The sequence below is a fragment of the Engystomops pustulosus genome, chromosome 6, assembly GCF_040894005.1.
Source record: "Engystomops pustulosus chromosome 6, aEngPut4.maternal, whole genome shotgun sequence".
Lineage (NCBI taxonomy): Eukaryota > Metazoa > Chordata > Amphibia > Anura > Leptodactylidae > Engystomops > Engystomops pustulosus.
Window position 1 is genome coordinate 176,206,907 of NC_092416.1, and position 9,640 is coordinate 176,216,546.

The following is a 9,640-nucleotide window of genomic DNA, read 5'->3' on the forward strand; positions in this document are numbered from 1 at the left end:
TGAGAGTCCTGATTACTCCACCCACACACAGTGATTGACAGTGATAGTCCTGATTACTCCTCCCACATACAGTGACTGACAGTGATAGCCCTGATTACTCCACCCACACTTAGTGATTGACAGTGAGAGTCCTGATTACTCCACCCACGCAAAGTGATTGACAGTGAGAGTCCTGATTACTCCACCCACACACAGTGATTGACAGTGCGAGTCCTGATAACTCCTCCCACACACAGTGACTGACATTGAGAGTCCTGATTACTCCTCCCACACACAGTGATTGACAGTGAGAGTCCTGATTACTCCAAATCTACCTATAATATTCTTGGGTAGAGAAATTTTAACTTCAGACATAACAAGACGAGATCTTAAAGTGGAAGAAATTGTGACCGATCGAGGGTATGTTAGAGGTGATCGGGGCAGGTACAACATTCCGAAACATAACTTTGCATATTATTCCATATTCTCCTTTGTACTTCACGGTAAAGTATAGGATGTAACATGAGACAGAACCGTCTGTGCGCACATCCCTGCGTCTTACACAAAGGATCTATTATAATACGTTGTGCCCAGACAATTAATTGGCAAGATAATGGTTTAACCCCTTGTTCCTCTCCTCTCCCTCCTCGCAGGCAGGCACTGAGGTTCCAGGTTACAAGGATTTCTCAAGACAAAATGTTTTAATTTGACCCGTTTAAAGAAGGAAATTAATGGCGAGCCTCCGGGCAGAACTGATTCATCTCATCTTCTTTCAGAATTTTCTAATTTTTCCAAATAGTTCTGGGTTTATTAATTTGAAATGTGGTACGCCGGGATTCCTTTAAGATGACTCTAATTTTGGTCTGCGACTGCCAAGGGCTTCTTCGTAATGCACAGTAGAATAATAGGCCTTGTGAGAAGTCGGAAGGAGGAGATGGCTGGTGGTTTGAGCATTTCTTCATGGTTCTCAGGTGGTTGCTTCTTCTCGTTGTGTGGCTTTGTATTATACGTTGGTGGTTAATCTATAGAAACAGATGCAGATTTTCTCTACAGGAAGTCAATAGATGCCCCTTACAGTCAACTGGATTCCTGTTGTCCAACAATTCCAGGGATACAATTGGATTTAATTGGCTGTAGTCTTATCGTCCTCTGCCATAGTTGCGATCAATATTCCCAAATGGCACTCCTCTATTTTGGTCTTCCCTAGATGTCCTAGGTTGGTGATTGTTGTTTAATTTCTACCTAACCTACCCTGCATCTCCAGTGGTGTACTCTACTGCCCCAATGGTCCAGAGAAACTAAGGCAGTGCCCATGGTTCCAGCAATGCTCTCTATGCTATATTAGTGACTCCGCTTTGCTTATTCTCTGTATGACCACAGCTTTATCTCAGGATGTTCACAGTTCTACTTTATCACTGAGCATTTATTTGGTTGCTGCACTTCCACAGCTTTGCTTCCATATAAACTACCAATAAAGTTCATCTACATTCATATTTGTCCAGCTGCAGCCATACTTCCTCCGACAAACCCCAGAAGACCTGTAGCCAAGCTGAACTACACACATTTAAAATAGTGGCTCAGCTATACATCTTTATTGCTTGAACACAGCCTTACTTTATCTTAGCATGGCCTGAGTTGTGCTTCATCACTGCATTTCCACAGTTTTGCAACTGAACAAGGAACCACTACAATTCTACTAGTATCCTTGTACCATGCTAACTATACTTCACTATACCAATGAGCTAACTGAACTATGCAGCATTAGTTTCTTGGATATGCTTTATTACTGCATTATCACTTTATCCCTTTATTATGTCAGTTCCATCGATTCTACACTGCACTTCTACAGCTATGCTATAAACTACCACTTCAGTTCAGCTACATTCATAATTCTCCAGCTGCAGCCAAGCTGAACTACACACTTCTAAAATTAGTAGCTCAGCTATGCTTCATCACTGCATAACCACAGCTCTACTTTATCTTAGGATGGTCTGAACTGTACTTCACCATTGCATTTCCACAGCTTTGCAACTGAATGAGCAACCACTACAGTTAAGCCAACTTTAACTTCCTTGTACCATGCTACCTTTACTATAACAGTTAGCTGAACTACACAGCATTCATTTCTTCGTTATGCTTCTTTACTGCATTGTCACAGCTTTACTTTATCTCTTCATGATCTCAGTTCTGCTTCATCGCTCAGCTCTGTTTCTTCACTGTACCTCCACATCATAAGAGCCGCCATTACAGTTTATCTAATTTTAGCTACCAAATACATTTGCAAACACTGTTAAATAAATATAATTAGATACCGTATATACTCGGGTATAAGCCGACCCGAGTATAAGCCGAGGCCCCTAATTTTACCACAAAAACTGTGAAAACCCATTGACTCGAGTATAAGCCGAGGGTGGGAAATGCATTGGTCCCAGCCTCTCCAGTATGTAGCCAGCCAGCCCTTGCCCCAGTGTATATAGCCTGCCAGACCCTGCCCCAGTGTATATAGCTTGCCAGCCCCTGCCCCAGTGTATATAGCTTGCCAGCCCCTGCCCCAGTGTATATAGCTTGCCAGCCCCTGCCCCAGTGTATATAGCTTGCCAGCCCCTGCCCCAGTGTATATAGCTTGCCAGCCCCTGCCCCAGTGTATATAGCTTGCCAGCCCCTGCCCCAGTGTATATGGCTTGCCAGCCGCTGCCCCAGTGTATATAACTTGCCAGCCCCTGCCCCAGTGTATATAGCCTGCCAGCCCCTGCCCCAGTGTATATAGCCTCCCCCTTCCCCGTTGTGCAGCACAACAATACCGGATGGATCGCACAGAAGATCTACGGGTGCCGCCAGAAAGGCGAGTTTTGATTTATTTATTTTTTTGACTCGAGTATAAGCCGAGTTTGGGTTTTTCAGCACATTTTTTGTGCTGAAAAACTAGGCTTATACTCGAGTATATAAGGTACTTGCTGTTTGTACTGATAGTTTTTTTTTCTATCAGTAGAAAACCTAAGTAAAAGGAGACAGGTCTGGAGGAATGTTGGTGTGGAGTGAAGGGTTAAACCACTTATTAGCATTTGAGTTTCTTTTTCTTCCCCAAATTCAAGTGGAAAACAAAGTTTGAGCGAAGTTTCCAAGTGATCTTTATCTGTATGGATTTTAAAAAAAAATGTGTTTCCTGAAAAACTCCAAGCTCCTGGCGCCCAGGTATCCAGATCAGAAGATGCGGTAATGAGATGCCTCAGTACAAATCAACTCAGTCTGCAAAGGTGCTCCATAGGAAGGCAGGCGGGGGCAGCACTGGGGAAGTATTTAATAAGAACTATCCCAGCTGGGGACTCATAGAACATATGGAGAAAAGTGACCCCGAACATTGCAGGGGAAGGGGGTCTGGACACAACGGCTGCAGCTACGGAAAACTAATGAGCCCGTGTATCACATCACCAGAATAGTAAATCCTGGGAATGCAGCAAACATTGGTGGATATACAAAGGGGGTCATTTATCTTTATTTTTCTTCCTTTTTTGGGACTTTTTATGGCGGATTGCAATTTTTGCGCCTTTTTGGGGACTTTTTGAAATGCCCGCTGAAGACGGTCAGACATTAGTGTATTTATCTTTTCAAAGATACATTTTTTGGCTCAAAAAGCTCCAGACGAAACCCTACTTATAGGAAACCTACCACTACGGTTGTACCTATTAAGGTAGATCCGGTGGTAGGTGCATCTAACGTACGTAAGTATGGCCCTTATTAGGGCTAATCCTTTATTCCCCTTTATGTTTTCTAATCTTTAATCAGGGTAATATGCAAATTTTCTGAAGAGGCTTCTGGGGCGTGGAGTAGCCGGAGCTGAGGCTACACGGCGCTGCTACTCCACGCCCCAGTAGAGTCTATGATCATCCTACCAGACATCTTCAGCGCTCAGCTACAGGGAGCTGCACACACTCTGGGGCAGATTTACTTACCCGGTCCGTTCGCGATCCAGCTGCGCGTTCTCTGCGCTGGATTCGGGTCCGGCCGGGATTTATTAAGGTAGTTCCTCCGCCGTCCACCAGGTGGCGCTGCTGCGCTGAAAAGCATCGGAACGCACTGGAGTTCACCGAGCCGGGCTGAGTGAAGTTAAGTGCAAGCTCCGCGACAGAATTTTTTTTAAATGCGAAGGTTCTTCCGAATCCGTTGGGTTTTCATTCGGCCACGCCCCCCGATTTCCATCGCGTGCATGCCAGCGCCGATGCGCCACAATCCGATCGCGTGCGCCAAAATCCCGGGGCAATTCAGGGGAAATCGGCACAAATCGGAAATATTCGGGTAACACATCGGGAAAACGCGAATCGGGCCCTTAGTAAATGACCCCCTTCTGTATCTGTAAAGCCGGAGTTCTGTGCATGCGCACAACTCAGGTCAGTGGCTGCGCAATCTCTGCTCCAAAGCTGGAGCTACTGCGCATGCGCAAAACTCGCGGATGAGTGAACTCAGCTCCTTGTAGCGGCACACTGAAGATGTCTGGGTAAGAGGATCAAAGAGGCTTCTGGGGTGTGGAGTAGCCGCACCATGTAGCCTCAGCTCCGGCTACTCCATGCCCCAGTAGCCTCTTTAAAAAAATTTGCATATTACCCTGATGAAAGATTAGAAAAGTTAGAGGGGAGTAAAGGATTATCCCTAAAAAAAGGGCTATCCTTACATACTTTAGATGCACTAAATAGGTAGATCTGTAGTGGTAGGTTTCCTTTAAGAAAATTTAGAAAATGAAAAGAAGTGATTTGAGACATTTGTGAGACATTTTTGAGACAAATCTGAAAAAAAAACAAACATTTAACACAAGGAAAAAGTGAGAATGATAAATGACCGAAGTAGCAGATGGAAAAACAAAAAAACAAAAACAAGCCAAAACTAACAGAGATAAGATTAAAGGACCCCACAAAGACTCTTATACATCAGGACATCAACACAGGATGATCAGAAGACCCAGAGTCTGTGATCCGGCATTGGGATATGTGGCAAAATTACAACATGACAAACTGTAGTACCCCTTACTAATATAATGTGCACCCCTAGAAGTGTGAGTGCATTGTTATTGCAAATTGTATAAAAATTGTGTTGTTATGGTTTCTAATGTTGCAGTTATTGTTGCATTCGTTCAGCTCACAAAATTGTATCGATTAAAACTTCATCTCCTCCGGCAAAAAACAAAACCTTACACCTCTGTGCTCCGAATTGTAAATGGAGAATGAGGAAAAAAAAAATATTTATTTTTATTTTTTAAATGTATTAGAACAAAAGAGAATCAGCATCAATTTGGTATCTCTGTGATTGTACTGACCCAAAAAATGAAGAGGATTAGGATGCGTTTTCATGTTTTCCAAAATAGATGATATGTTCTTTCAGGAATCCGCTCTTATTGTATAAAAAATTGCCTCCAAAGCCAATGTGACAAAGAGCAAAGAAGAGTCATATTTAGCTGAGACGAGTCAAGTTTTGAGGCTGCAGGGGGAAGGTCTCTTCAGACTCCTCTATCTTTGGTTCTATTGCACCTAGAAACATGCAGCTGGTGTCATATTAAAGATAAGAATTTCATCCTTCAGAATCAATCATGCTTGTGAGCTACAGAACCAAAGAAACAGTCAATAGTTGAAAATGTACACTGATGATTAAAATTTGATTCCCACTTTTCAATTTAATTGACTGTATCTCCGCTTCTATAGATCAAAGAACCACAATATCTAAAAAGAAGAGATTCTTATAAATAATTTGACCCCAGTAACATGTTTCTTGGTGCTATAGAAATGAAGATAGGGGCATCTGAAATGACACTATGGGGCACATTCACTTATCCGGTACCTGCGCGATACCGATCCGGACGGTCCAATTAAGATGAAGTTTGGCGCGATTCACGAAGATTGTGCGTCCGATATCCTGCATGTGTTGCTTCCCCGCACAGGTCCGCCGGAGTTCACCTTCTTCTTCCCGGTGCATGTTAGTGCACTGTCTTGCGACACAATTTGCGATGTTAAATCCCACGCTTTTGTCCGAATCCGTCGGATCGTCCAACGGCCCGCCCCCCAATTTGTGTCACGTGAAAGCCGGGGGCGATGCGCCAAAATCCGATTGCGTGCGCCAAAAGCCCCTGTTAAATGTGGCGCGACAAGGAAATCGCCGGGAAACCTGACGAAAATGCGGTCCGCGGACCCTTATAAATGAGCCCCTGTGTCTGACCGCCACAGCCTCATTTCAGGCAAAATATGACTCTTCTCTGCTCATTTTCACATGACTTTTGTGGTGATTTTTTAAATAGGTTAATGCTTGAAATTTCACATAAAAGAATGAATTCTCCCAAGGAAATTTCATCCCCCGACCTGAGGGCAGCTGGTAGTTTAGTGGGTTAAATTCTGGTGAAAATGGGTATAAATGGGGTTCATGCATTTATTCTAATTCAGACATAAACCACGTAAATTTCTTATATTATTCTGTAATACATGCAACTCCCAAACATGTATTCACAGAACAATATGACAAAAGATACTGATATCTAAGCTGCAATACCAGACAAGGCCAATAGACAAGAATGGCGCTGTCCACGAAAAAAAAAAAAGTACGATTTATAATAGTGAATTATTTGTAAATTTTATAAGGTTTTTATCAGGCATTTCATGTGTAATAATAACCCTCTAATTCAATCTGAGCCGCGCACGACACGCGATTCCCGCAGGGGGCTCATTCTTGCCTCCACGTTACATTAAAAATACTTAAATTAGAAAAAAAATAAAATTCCCGTGGCCGGTCTGTGCCAGTTATAAATTATTCAGCAACAGTGGATTTTATTCAGAGACATTAAAAATCGTTTTAAATTCCCTGCGAGCGAAATTAAAATAACAAACCCGGTGCGTATCGCTTACTAATGTGTGAGCCAGGATTCTACCTTCTATAAATAAGGAAGAAAAATATATATAAACATATTGTGGCGCGCGCAGCCTGACAGGCGGCTTCTCACTCACACGCGGAGGGGGAGATAAGTCTGAGGCGGCCGCTATGGAGTGTGACAGCCCATCACTTACCACCGCCGACTAGTGGATTAGGCAACTTTTTTGAAACTTTTTGGAACCATTTTGGATATTTTAGTGTGGAAAAACTATTATATTCACCCTACAAGGAAATCCATCCTCATAGACTGTAAGCTCTTGTGTCACCCCCTCATCCTCATAGACTGTAAGCTCTTGTGTCACCCCCTCATCCTCATAGACTGTAAGCTCTTGTGTCACCCCCTCATCCTCATAGACTGTAAGCTCTTGTGTCACCCCCTCATCCTCATAGACTGTAAGCTCTTGTGTCACCCCCTCATCCTCATAGAGTGTAAGCTCTTGTGTCACCCCCTCATCCTCATAGACTGTAAGCTCTTGTGTCACCCCCTTATCCTCATAGACTGCAAGCTCTTGTGTCACCCCCTCATCCTCATAGACTGTAAGCTCTCTTGTCACCCCTTCATCCTCATAGACTGTAAGCTCTTGTGTCACCCCCTCACCCTCATAGACTGTAAGCTCTTGTGTCAACCCATCATCCTCATAGATTGTAAGCTCTTGTGTCACCCCCTCATCCTCATAGACTGTAAGCTCTTGTGTCACCCCCTCATCCTCATAGACTGTAAGCTCTTGTATCACCCCTCATCCTCATAGACTGTAAGCTCTTGTGTCACCCCCTCATCCTCATAGACTGTAAGCTCTTGTGTCACCCCCTCATCCTCATAGACTGTAAGCTCTTATATCACCCCCTCATCCTCATAGACTGTAAGCTCTTGTGTCACCCCCTCATCCTCATAGACTGTAAGCTCTTGTATCACCCCTCATCCTCATAGACTGTAATCTCTTGTGTCACCCCCTCATCCTCATAGACTGTAAGCTCTCTTGTCACCCCTTCATCCTCATAGACTGTAAGCTCTTGTGTCACCCCTCATCCCCATAGACTGTAAGCTCTTGTGTCACCCCTTCATCCTCATAGACTGTAAGCTCTTGTGTCACCCCTCATCCTCATAGACTGTAAGTTCTTGTGTCACCCCTTCATCCTCATAGACTGTAAGCTCTTGTGTCACCCCTCATCCTCATAGACTGTAAGCTCTTGTGTCACCCCTCATCCTCATAGACTGTAAGCTCTTGTGTCACCCCTTCATCCCCATAGACTGTAAGCTCTTGTGTCACCCCTCATCCTCATAGACTGTAAGCTCTTGTGTCACCCCTTCATCCTCATAGACTGTAAGCTCTTGTGTCACCCCTTCATCCTCATAGACTGTAAGCTCTTGTGTCACCCCTTCATCCTCATAGACTGTAAGCTCTTGTGTCACCCCTCATCCTCATAGACTGTAAGCTCTTGTGTCACCCCTTCATCCTCATAGACTGTAAGCTCTTGTGTCACCTCCTCATCCTCATAGACTGTAAGCTCTTGTGTCACCCCCCTCATCCTCATAGACTGTAAGCTCTTGTGCCCCCCCTCATCCTCATAGACTGTAAGCTCTTGTGTCACTCCCTCATCCTCATAGACTGTAAGCTCTTGTGTCACCCCCTCATCCTCATAGACTGTAAGCTCTTGTGTCACCCGCTCATCCTCATAGATTATAAGCTCTTGTGTCACCCCCTCATCCTCATAGACTGTAAGCTCTTGTGTCACCCCCTCATCCTCATAGACTGTAAGCTCTTGTGTCACCCCCTCATCTTCATAGACTGTAAGCTCTTGTGTCACCTCCTCATCCTCATAGACTGTAAGCTCTTGTGTCACCCCCTCATCCTCATACACTGTAAGCTCTTGTGTCACCTCCTCATCCTCATAGACTGTAAGCTCTTGTGTCACCTCCTCATCCTCATAGACTGTAAGCTCTTGTGTCACCCCCTCATCCTCATACACTGTAAGCTCTTGTGTCACCTCCTCATCCTCATAGACTGTAAGCTCTTGTGTCACTCCTCATCCTCATAGACTGTAAGCTCTTGTGTCACCTCCTCATCCTCATAGACTGTAAGCTCTTGTGTCACCCTCTCATCCTCATAGACTGTAAGCTCTTGTGTCACCCCCTCATCCTCATAGACTGTAAGCTCTTGTGTCACCCCCTCATCCTCATAGACTGTAAGCTCTTGTGTCACCCCCTCATCGGCACAGACTGTAAGCTCTTGTGTCACCCCCTCATCCTCATAGACTGTAAGCTCTTGTGTCACCTCCTCATCCTCATAGACTGTAAGCTCTTGTGTCACCCTCTCATCCTCATAGACTGTAAGCTCTTGTGTCACCCCCTCATCCTCATAGACTGTAAGCTCTTGTGTCACCCCCTCATCCTCATAGACTGTAAGCTCTTGTGTCACCTTCTCATCCTCATAGACTGTAAGCTCTTGTGTCACCCCCTCATCCTTATAGACTGTAAGCTCTTGTGTCACCCTTGGTGAGTCCCTATAAGAGGGGAGCAAATTCTAGTAAGTTTGTGAGTCTGTAATATTGAGTATTATTAATGGACTTGGATGGTGACAAGGGCAGCAATTATACAAAATTCCTGGTGGTCTAGGGCAGTATAAAGGTTAGCATAAAAGTTTTTTGGTGGTCTAGGAATGTGGTATAGACCAATAAATGAATCATTGGTGGTCTAGGGAAGTAAAGAGGTAAGTACACACAAGGGCTATTTAGAAGTTAGATGGAATATCCAAGTTGT

The 9,640-nt window shown here is 44.2% G+C and overlaps 1 long non-coding RNA gene across 2 annotated transcripts in view; it reads left to right on the forward strand.

Annotated features, from left to right (window-relative positions):
- LOC140066186 (uncharacterized) overlaps positions 1–2,353 on the forward strand; it is a 62,624-nt gene extending 60,271 nt beyond the window's left edge. For both annotated transcript variants that reach the window (XR_011848149.1, XR_011848148.1), the window contains exon 4: positions 637–2,353. This is a non-coding gene — a long non-coding RNA (uncharacterized lncRNA). The remainder of the gene's footprint in view (positions 1–636) is intronic.
- Positions 2,354–9,640: the final 7,287 nt, after the last annotated feature.